Source organism: Apium graveolens, chromosome 3 (assembly GCF_009905375.1).
Source record: "Apium graveolens cultivar Ventura chromosome 3, ASM990537v1, whole genome shotgun sequence".
NCBI lineage: Eukaryota > Viridiplantae > Streptophyta > Magnoliopsida > Apiales > Apiaceae > Apium > Apium graveolens.
Window position 1 is genome coordinate 117,038,880 of NC_133649.1, and position 11,946 is coordinate 117,050,825.

At 38.1% G+C, this 11,946-nt stretch overlaps 1 non-coding gene across 1 annotated transcript; it reads right to left on the reverse strand.

The window, feature by feature from the left end:
* Positions 1-7,687: 7,687 nt before the first annotated feature.
* LOC141715665 (small nucleolar RNA R71) lies at positions 7,688-7,794 on the reverse strand. The gene has a single exon (XR_012572418.1). It is a non-coding gene; the product is annotated as a small nucleolar RNA R71 (small nucleolar RNA).
* Between the last annotated feature and the right edge of the window lie 4,152 nt (positions 7,795-11,946).

Consider the following 11,946-nt stretch of genomic DNA (forward strand, 5'->3'; position numbering starts at 1 on the left):
GAGAGACCATCAACTCCAATTCTTGATCTTGGCACTGATGATCAAAATTTAAATGAAGCTGCTCTAGAATCTCCTTCAGTTACACACACTCTTGTGTTATCAGAAGATGAGGAGATGTTATCAAGTTCTGGAGACAGTGCTCCAGTTAATGCTTCAATTCTTGGAAATGAGGCACTACTTAAATTTGTTGAAGGAGATGCTCCTTTTCCTTGGGAAGAAACTCACAGAGGAGTTGAATGGACCAAGAAGTGGAATGAATCTGACTTCATTCCTAGCTCTCATGTTCAGTCAGAGCATATTTCAAAAGCTGATGAGTTGTTGACAAATTCTGATTTTAAAGCACAACTTAAAGTCACAGCTCTTAGTACCAAAAATCTTCAAGGTCTACACTCCATAACTCATGAAAAGGTTAATAAACTTCAAGAAACAGTTGATAAGATTGATATGGAGATCAAGCTAGACAAGAAGAGGTTTATCAGACCTATTCAAGAGAAATTTGAAGCTATTGAGAAAGTACAAGAAGAGTAGCAGGCCCAACTGGCTGAGGTCCTACAAAATCAAGCTACTCAACAGACTTAATTGAATGAGATCCAATCTTCAGTGGAACTTCTTCTCTCTCTAATCCTATCAGATGATGCCAAAAAAGGGAGAAGGTAAAGTCCAAATGCTAACTAGTCAAGTACTGAAGAAGAAGGATGATAAAGGAGATGACCAGGGAAACCCTAGCAAGGGCAAAGGTCAAGGTCAAGGGCAAAGCAGCAAAATTTCTTCAAAGAAACTAATTTCTGATTCTAGAAAATCTTCTACACAGAAGAATTCAAGTTCTGAAGCTGTAAATGCTCAAACTCTAATAGCAAGTTCTGATAATCAAAGTCTGATATCAAGTTATGATATTCTCATTCAAGGAGGAAGTCAAGACTCTCAGAAGTTTTTACAAACTCTGAAGCTTAAGGAAAGGGAGACTACTGTCTACTATAAGGATCCCAAGATTCAGACACTTGATGAAGAGATTGCTAGAAGATTATTTCTCAAGCATAATCCTGGAATGGATTTAGAGACTTTAAAGGAGGAAGAAGCTAGATTTGCAGCTGAGAAGACAAATCTTAAATCTAAAGCTTCTAATGCAAAGAAACCTCCAAGGCCTAGGGAAAAAGGCATTGTGATCAAGGAAAGGTCAACTTCTGAGGCTTCAAAGCCCAAGACAAGATAACAAGTTGAAATTGATCCCAAAGCAAAAGGGAAAGAAAAGGCTGATGAACCAACAAAGATTCAGAAGAAGAAAATTCCCTAAGTTCTAATAGATCCTTCCTATCAAGCTACAATTCATGGTGATGATACTCTGATAGAAGAGGAAGTTGAATCTTTGAAGAGAAGGAAGAAACTGAAAGAAACAGAGTTAACTACCGATAATGCTCAAACTACTCAAACTCTGGAAGCTCAGAGTTTATCAAATTCTGAGAAGCTATCTGCTCAAGAAGATAATAAAACAGCAAATCCTGATCAAGTCATCGAGACATCAACCTCTGACAGAGCTCAAGTTAATTTGAACAAGATGACAGTTAATGATAAGAAGAAACTCCTATGGAAGAATGTTAAACCATCAGATCCTAAGAAATGTCAACTTCTATCTGATTTCTTGACTGTTGGATTGAATGCCAGAGAAGCAAGAGATATATCAGGGTTAGGATCAAGCGAAGCCAAGATGAAAATATGAGTTGAAGTAACTATCAAAGATCCATTCTTATTAACTGACAAACCACTTGAGGAAGTTACACAGAAACACCTTGACAAGGTTATATCTGTTCAAGTGTTACTGGATGCTCATGATAAGAGTAATGTCAAGGAAAAGCTGATTTTGTTTCTTGAAGATGGAAGAACATACAGAATGTCAGAATCGGATGTGCTGAACAAATCTCTGAAAGAACTTCAATTCTTTCATTATCATTTGGAGATAAAGTCTGAGATTACCAAAAAATGGTCAAATTTCATAATGAAGACCATAAGGGATAAAGCCAGAATCTCTAGATCAAGGGTTGCAGAATTTATTCCAAAGATAGTTGAAGATGATGGAAGTAAAATTCCAATGAAGAAAAATTATGCTAAACTTGAAGTTATTCTGAAAGAGAAATGTATGTGCTATAATGAAGACTCATCTCATCCAAGGGTAATCAGACTTGGTGATAGTTTGGAAAGAAATCACATTTTAGCACTTAGGACTTCAATCTACCAGATTGGAAGTCAAGATAAAGAAATGAAGCAAGTCAAGGCTACATTAGCTCAAGTCCTGAGAAATGCAGAAGATAAGCTGATATCAAACTTTGTCAGGAATCACTTTGGATTCAGATTGATTCAGTAAGATTGTTAAAAGCTGCAACGACTGTAAGTTGTAGTTAGTTGTCTAAATAAACTCTCATTGCATTTGTAGTTAAATATTTTTAACATCATCAAATCTATTAACTTGTATATTTTTCATAATTTACAAGTTGGGGGAGATTGTTAGATATATTTGAGATGTCATGTCTAATCTGTTGTGTTTAGTTTCAGAACTTAATATCAGGACTTATCAGGACTTACTGGAAATCAGAACTTATTGAATTCAGAACTTATATCAGAACTTAAGGCCGTCAGGATTTATATCAGGACTTAAGTGCGGGTACTTTAGGTAAGGAATGTGGCTGATTTACAGGAGATGATCTGGACTAAATAATAGAAGATATGCATGGAGAGTTGGAAGACTAGAAGACTTGTAGAAGATAATATCTGATTGATATATTTTAGGAGACATAATTATATTCCATATCAATTAGAAGATATCTTGTAACTGTGTACTATATAAACACAGCTTAGGGTTTACACTATATGTGTTATCATTCACGAGAACTTTATTCATTGTAACCTAGCAGCTCTTAGTGATATTGTTCATCACTGAGAGGGTTGTTTAATCTACTTTGTAACAGAGCTTATTATATTGAATAAACTTGATTATTGTTATATACTTGTGTTCTAATTCAATTTGATTGTATAAAGACTATATTCAACCCCCTTCTATAGTGTTGTGTGACTTAACAGTTATTACAAGGGTTTAGACAATAAGCATATCAAGCTGTTCCGAGAACAATAACAAGGTGTTTCAAAGAACCAATAACAGGTATGGTACAAGAATTCAATATCAAGGTTCAAGAATCAATAACAGGTTATCACAAGTGTTATAAAAGATCAATACTCTATCATGTCATCATCAATATCCTTTCAATACACATCTTATACAAGTAGGCAGAGTTACTTGCCTGAATTTGCTTTCCTGTTTTATAAGGGTTGAACTGCCACCTAGAACACCTTTCCCTTTCCTAGCCTGAATGCCTTCACGCTCCGAATCTACAATCCAAAAATCAAAACCATAATTAGATTCCCACTCGACGTTCCCAGAACGTTTAACAATTACCACTTATCGCAATACCCTAAGAGTATATAAATATATACTCGATCATATTCACATAGCACATTTATACCATATACTCGTATACTTCAAATCAAATAGTCATCGAATCACATATTACGACGCAACCATAACACATATCATACAATCCTTATATCCAAACTCTATACTTGAGTTATAATAATGATTATACAATCCTTTATCAAAAATGACTCAATCCTTTCTTTTATTTCACTTAATTCGAATCAAAACCACCAAATAAACTAATTAATCCTTAGTAATCTTACATGCATATACTTAGTGAAATCCTAGGATCAAATCAACCTCTTTTACACCCTTAACCATTCGGCTATAATCATATAACATAATCAAAAATCAAACAACGACATGCAAGTATCAAAATCACACATAAACTTGAGATCAAACCAACACTCATCCTTTTAAATCATTTTTAACTTAAATATTTACATGCAAAGCTATAACTTAACATGCATTTGATACTTCATCCAAAACCAAATCAAAATCATCTCTATAATTCATTTAAACACATATTTTGAAACCTACAAGATTGATTATTCACCTTAGCACACAATTCAACTTATTTTCTTAAAATTCAACCTATAACCTTCTAATTTTTACCCAAATCATCACATGCAACCATCAATTCGATTCTTTAAACCATCAACCAATCTAATTTCTCAATATTTTTTAAAACAATCATCCACAACCATTTTAATCAACAAAAATTAACTTAATAACTTTTGAAATCAAAAACCCATTCAGTTTTAAGTAAAACACCACATGCAACTATAGAAAATCTTGTTTATGCATATTAGAGTTCAGTTAATACATCACAACTCACCACCGGTTCACCGGAGTTCATCACCGGTGGTGGTGGTTTTGTGGTGGTGCCCACATTCGGGGGTTTCCAACCTTAAAACCTCTGATTTCTCTTTAAAACGCAGCAACAACTACATGCAATACAATTTCATCACAATAATTACAGAAACTCAGTTGATCAAGGAAAGACTCGGGCCTCGGCTCAAAACCGAACCCAAACACACACACACACACACACACACACTTCGCATGCAAGCATAAACACACACATGCACAAGAATTGAAGTTCATATATGGAACAAGAATGAGGATTCATGGAAGATTTCAAAGAAATCAAGAGAGAGAGGCATAGTCCCGAGAGATATAGAAAGAGAGACTTCGAGAGTGAGAGAGAAAAGAGAGAGATGAGAGAAAATGAGAGAAAAGAGGGAGAATGCAGGGGTGAAAGAAAAAAATAATTTTTGAGCGAACGGTTGGTTTAATACGGATTTTACAAGATTATGCTGAAAAATAACATTTTAACTTCATAAAATCATTTTAAAATACACCGATCACCAAATAATTCCATCTATCATTTTTTTAAAGTCTCTCAGACGATTTTGAAGATAATAAAACAAATTTCACGCATTGAACATACTCGGATAATTTTATAAAAACATGTAAAGGTTCAATAAACCTTATTTTAAATCAAATAAATCCCTTAAAATCACTTAAAATTACCTAGATCACGTAATTATGCATACAGACAAGCAAACACATATATTCATATATCACAACTCATATTCGATCATAAAATTTCCCTTTTTATTATTACTTCCCTTTTCGCGTAACGGGTCACGTCCTATCTGACGGCCCGACGCTGGCGTTTTTAATTACGCTTCTCAATAATTCTCTTTATAGCAACTGATACATAACTGGAATATAATACTCACTTAAATATTCATATTCAGATAATAACACATAGTTCACATTTAGATACTTTTAATCTCTCTTTTTTTTAAGACGGGTTTTGTTCTACCTGACGGCCCGACAACACAGCTTATCCCCAAAACTGACTCATCAAACTAGAACGTGTCATTCTACGTTCCGAGTTACTAATATACAATAAAGACACTTAACCAAAAAAATCATTTAACCCTTTAATAAATCACATAATTTATAATTACACCACAGAATTATACTTTATTCACTTAATAACGTCGCGAAATTCCCAGTCGCTATAAATGTGATCTTGCCATCAGACTTACTGACAATTTCACAATGCTCTTTATAAAAATTGACATGGTAACCTGATAAGTGGCATTTTATACCACTTAGAGCGTCTTAAAAAGGCTTAAATTAGTGTCTTGAAATCAAGTATTTTGTGTATTTGATGCATTTTTCTAGTGTTTATGCATTTCAGGGTTTTAGTTGCATTTCGGGGGAGGAATCATCAAGAATAAGCCTTGGCATGTGTTCACCATTGCGAGAGGAAAGAAACGGGCAGATTACGGCGAAGAAACGGAGCGAAATCAGAGTTTTTCCAGTAGAGGTCTGAGTGCCCGCTCAGCATTGCTGAGCGGCCGCGCAGCAAGCTGAGCGCCCGCTCAGCTATGCTGAGCGGCCGCGCAGGGTTGGGAAAAAAGGCAAATTATTTTAGGACTTCTACTTCTGTTTGGTTTCCACTTCTATCTAATCTGAGTTTTATGGGACTATTATATAAGTAGATTTGAGACGTTTTCACAAGTGTGGATTGAAGAAGATTGTGTTTTTACGCAAGGAGCGAAGGAGATAAGGAAGAAGACCAATTTAGCACACCGCAACGAAGAGGAAGCATATATTCTTGTGATTCTTGTTTCATTGTAACGTTGGATGCTAGTTTTCTTGCTTTGAACTTATTTACTCTTGTGACGTACTCTGTTTTAATATAATTAGTTTAGTTATTATTTTCTTGTGTTTGTTACCATGATTTCATATGAACCCATGATGACGATAAGTGCTATTATGGGCTAATCGTGATCATGGGGTTGCAACGGATTTATTATGGAATTCTTTAGTTAATTGTTTAATACTTTAGTGTGTGATGATTGCATGATATCTAGTATTGGTTGTGCGTATTCGTCTTATGTGCGTCGCGAACATATAAGATAGGGTGTTAATCTCTTGTGAAGCGACGGTGGATCTTGAGATTTAGAACTTGCCATGCTAGCATAGGTTCATGTACGTTGTGCATGATTAGTGGGTAACTCTAACAGTTTTATTTTCCCTATGTAATCAAAAGGAATAACTTGTGCTTAAATCGTTGTGTTGTCAATTTCTGTAGACATATGGGAACTCAACATAATTGATGACTATTCAACTTCTATCTTAATTGTGGATGCTTGGTAGAATGGTATTAGTACAATGAAAGTTGGCTTTTATCAGTTTTGTGTTATTCGATTAATATCATCACTGTCACATGCTAAAGGTAATAACAATGGCTATAGAAGGAAGTAATAATGAAGTTGTGATCTCATGAGTGTTTTATTATTGATAAATTGAAGTGTTAGTTAAGTGGTTAATTAAGTAGTTAATTATAGTTAATATTTAATCAACAATTTTAAGTGTTAGTGTCTTAACATTGAGAAGTAATCATACATTGGTGAGTGAGTTTAATTAGACAATAATTTAGTCTGAGTCTCTGAGGGAACGAACTAGAAAGTATTCTATATTACTTGTGAACGTGTATACTTGCGTGAATATTAGCGCGTGTTTTCGCCCTAACAATTTTTTGGCGCCGCTGCCGGGGACTCGGCGTATTTGTTTAGTTTATGTACTTACCATCATTGGTCATTAGGACTCAGTGATTAGGACGTAGTAGTTACTTATTTTTTTCTGGTTGTGTTTCAGGTACTTTAGCAAGCGTTTATGCAAACTCGTTCTCGTGCTCACAAGAGGACTTTAGATACAGCTGAGGAGACAGATGAAGTTCTTGATATTCCGGAGAAGTTAGATTTTAAGGATTCGGATTCAGGAACTGAGCAAAAAGAACCAGTAAATATGGGAGATCGTATTGTTCAAGCTGATCCAGCTCTTATGGATTTTTCTCGGCCTAAAATTGATGACATTCAGTCAAGCATCCTTCATCCGGCTATTCAAGCTAACACCTTTGAAATCAAGCCGGACACTATTCAGATGGTGCAGAATTCTGTTTCTTTTGGAGGAGCGGCAACTGAAGACCCCAACATGCACATAAGGAATTTTGTCGAGATCTGCAGCACTTTTAAGTATAATGGCGTGACTGATGAGGCTATCAAGTTGAGGCTTTTCCCATTCTCACTGAGGGACAAGGCTAAAGACTGGTTACATTCTAAACCAGCTGGGTCCATCACTACGTGGCAAGATCTTGCGCAAAAGTTTCTGGTGAAGTTTTATCCGATGGCAAAGACTGCTGCTATGAGGAGTGCTCTTACTCAGTTTGCGCAGCAACCTACAGAATCTATGTGCGAGGCTTGGGAACGCTACAAGGAAATGTTGAGAAAATGTCCACATCATGGAATGCCGGATTTGATGGTGATCACTGGTTTCTATAATGGTTTGGGGGCCCAATCTCGGCCCATGCTCGATGCAGCAGCTGGAGGCGCCTTATGGGCTAAAAGCTATACTGAGGCGTATAATCTTATAGAGACGATGGCTGCAAATGAGCATCAAAACCCAACTCAGAGGATGATGTCAGGCAAGGTAGCAGGTATTCTGGAAGTTGATGCAGCCACCGCTATTACAGCCCAGCTCCAAGCGCTATCAATGAAGGTTGATTCTCTGGCTACGTATGGAGTGAATCAAATAGCTATGGTTTGTGAGCTTTGTGCAGGTTCTCATGCTACGGATCAGTGTTCTCTTGTCAACGAATCTGTTCAGTATGTGAATAATTATCAGCGACAACAGCAGCCTGTGCCAGCGACCTATCATCCTAACAACAGAAATCATCCAAATTTCAGCTGGGGAAATAATCAGAATGCTATTCAGCCACCATATCAGCAAGGAGTGAGTAAACAGTTTAACCCACCTGGATTCCAGCAACCTCAGCAGTATGCTACAAGGCAATCATATCCTCAACAGGGAAGTGCAGCTGCACCTACTAGTGCTGATTTTGAGGAACTTAAGCTGTTGTGCAAGAGTCAGGCGGTTTCTATCAAGACCTTGGAAAATCAAATCGGTCAATTAGCCAATGCAGTGCTCAATCGTCAACCTAGCACTCTTCCAGTGACACGGAAGTACCAGGCAGGAAGGAAGCTAAAGAGCAAGTCAAGGCTATTACCTTAAGGTCTGGAAAAGTAGCTGATGCTGAAAAGGCAAAAGAAGTAGAAGCTGAAATTAGAGGTGAAGAATCTACGCAAAAGGAGAAAGCGGCGGAACCAAGGAAGACTACTGTTGAACACACTCTGCCTGAGGCTAATACAGGGGAGAAATAGCTCTATCCTCCACCACCTTTTCCTAAGAGATTGCAGCAACAAATGCTGGATAGACAGTTCGGGAAGTTTCTGGAGGTGTTCAAGAAACTTCACATCAATATACCTTTCGCTGAGGCTCTGGAACAAATGCCCAGTTATGCGAAGTTTATGAAGACTATTCTTTCAAGGAAGGTGAAACTGGATGACCTTGAAACCGTTGCTCTCACGGAAGAATGCAGCGCTGTTCTGCAGCAAAAGTTACCACCAAAACTGAAAGATCCAAGAAGCTTCACCATTCCTTGCACCATTGGCAATCTGACTTTTGACAAGTGCCTTTGTGATTTGGGAGCAAGCATTAATCTGATGCCGTTGTTGATCTTTAAAAAGCTAGATCTGCCTGATCCAAAACCCACATACATGTCGCTACAATTGGCTGACCGTTCCATCACTTACCCAAGGGGCATAGTTGAGGATGTGCTCGTCAAGGTGGATAAGCTCTTCTTTCCAGCAGATTTTGTTATTCTGGATTTTAAGGAAGATAAGAAGATTCCCATAATCTTGGGAAGGCCTTTCTTGGCTACTGGTCGTACCTTGATAGACGTGCAAAAAGGGGAACTTACTATGTGGGTCCAAGATCAGGATGTGACCTTCAACGTATTCAAGGCAATGAAATTCCCTACAGAAGATGAGGAGTGCTTAAAATTGGATGTGATTGATTCTGCGGTTAATTCGGAACTCGATCGCATGCTAATGTCTGATGCATTAGAAAAGGCCTTAGTGGGGGATTTCGACAGCGATGATGAAGATAGCAACGAGCAATTACAATATCTGAACGCTTCTCCCTGGAAGCGAAAGCTGGACATACCATTTGAATCTCTTGGTACTTCTGACCTTAAGAACGCTGAAGGGAAGCTCAAACCATCAATAGAGGAAGCACCTACCTTGGAGCTCAAGCCATTACCTGAGCACTTGAGGTATGCTTTTTTAGGTGATTCATCTACGTTACCTGTTATTATTTCATCTGACCTTTCAGGTAGTGAGGAAGACAAGCTCTTAAGGAATTTGAGAGAATTCAAATCGGCTATAGGATGGACCATAGCAGACATCAAGGGGATAAGTCCTTCATATTGTATGCATAAAATTCTGCTAGAAGAAGGTAGTAAGCCAACTGTGGAACAGCAGCGAAGACTGAATCCCATCATGAAGGAGGTGGTGAAGAAAGAAATTTTGAAATGGCTAGATGCAGGCATCATTTATCCTATTTCTGACAGCTCGTGGGTGAGCCCCGTACAATATGTACCTAAGAAGGGAGGTATCACTGTGGTCGCAAATGAAAAGAATGAGCTCATCCCTACTCGAACAGTTATAGGATGGAGAGTATGCATGGATTATAGAAAATTGAACAAAGCCACAAGGAAGGATCACTTCCCTCTTCCATTGATTGATCAGATGCTTGACAGATTGGCGGGTCATGAGTATTTTTGTCTTCTGGATGGTTATTCAGGGTATAATCCGATTTGTATTGCACCAGAGGATCAGGAAAAGACTACCTTCACTTGTCCATTTGGCACGTTTGCTTTTCGCAGAGTTTCGTTTGGGTTATGTGGCGCACCGGCCACCTTTCAGAGATGTATGATGGCTATATTCTCTGACATGATTGGAAATAACGTCGAAGTGTTCATGGATGACTTCTCCGTCTTTGGACACTCATATGATGAATGTTTGAATAATCTGCGCGCCGTACTCAAAAGATGCATGGAAACTAATTTGGTGCTCAATTGGGAGAAATGTCATTTTATGGTGCGTGAAGGCATTATCCTTGGGCATAAGGTCTCTAGACAGGGTCTGGAGGTGGACAAGGCCAAGGTGGGAGTCATTGAAAATCTTCCCCCACCTAATTCTGTGAAAGGAATCCGTAGTTTTCTTTGTCATGCGGGTTTTTATCGGCGATTCATCAAGGACTTTTCAAAGATATCTAAGCCGTTGTGCAATTTGCTTGAGAAAGATGTGCCTTTCAAATTTGATTATGAATGTTTGGCAGCATTCGAGACTCTCAAGAAGAGTTTGATCACTGCACCAGTTATTATAGCACCAGATTGGACAGAACCGTTTGAGATGATGTGTGATGCAAGTGATTATGCGGTACATGCAGTTCTGGGACAGCACAAGAAAAATCTCTTCCATGTGGTCTACTATGCGAGTAAGACCTTAAATGATGCCCAATTGAACTACACCACTACTGAGAAGGAGCTTTTGGCTATAGTCTTTGGTTTTGAGAAATTTCGATCTTATCTGCTTGGTACGAAAGTAACAGTATTCACTGATCATGCAGCGATTCGTTATCTAGTTTCCAAGAAGGATTCGAAGCCGAGACTCATTCGTTGGGTGCTTTTACTTCAGGAATTTGAGTTAGAGATCAAAGATAGAAAAGGTACTGAGAATCAAGTAGCTGACCATCTCTCTAGGTTGGAGAATCCCGATTCTAATTCACAAGATAGGACGTTAATCAATGAATCTTTTCCGGATGAGCAGTTGTTTGCAATTTAGGAGGAAGAACCATGGTTTGCAGATATTGTAAACTATCTCGTCAGCAATATAATGCCTCCTAATTAGACATCCGCTCAAAAGAAGAAGTTTCTGTATGAGGTGAAGTGGTATATATGGGATGAACCATATTTGTTTAGACAGGGAGCTGACCAGATCATCAGGAGATGTATCCCGTTCTGTGAGACGGAGGGGATATTACGAGACTGCCATTCCACGATTTATGGTGGACACTATGGTGGTGAGAAAATGGTAGCTCGTATTCTGCAAGCAGGTTTTTTCTGGCCTACTTTGTTCAAGGATGCTCATCAGTTTGTTTTAAGGTGTGATCGTTGCCAAAGAGTGGGAAATTTGTCAAGGAAGGATGAAATGCCATTAAATGTGATGCTTGAAGTCGAGGTCTTTGATGTATGGGGAATCGATTTCATGGGGCCTTTTATCTCATCTTGCAATAATCAGTACATCTTGCTGGCAGTCGATTATGTCTCAAAATGGGTCGAAGTTAAAACTTTACCGACAAATGATGCAAAGGCAGTGCTAAATTTTCTTCATAAGCAAATTTTCACAAGGTTTGGAACACCTCGGGTAATCATAAGTGATGAAGGATCGCATTTTTGCAACCGTAAGTTCACTTCTATGATGCAGCGTTATAATATGAATCATCGAGTAGCTACTGCCTATCATCCGCAAACAAATGGTCAAGCGGAAGTGTCTAAC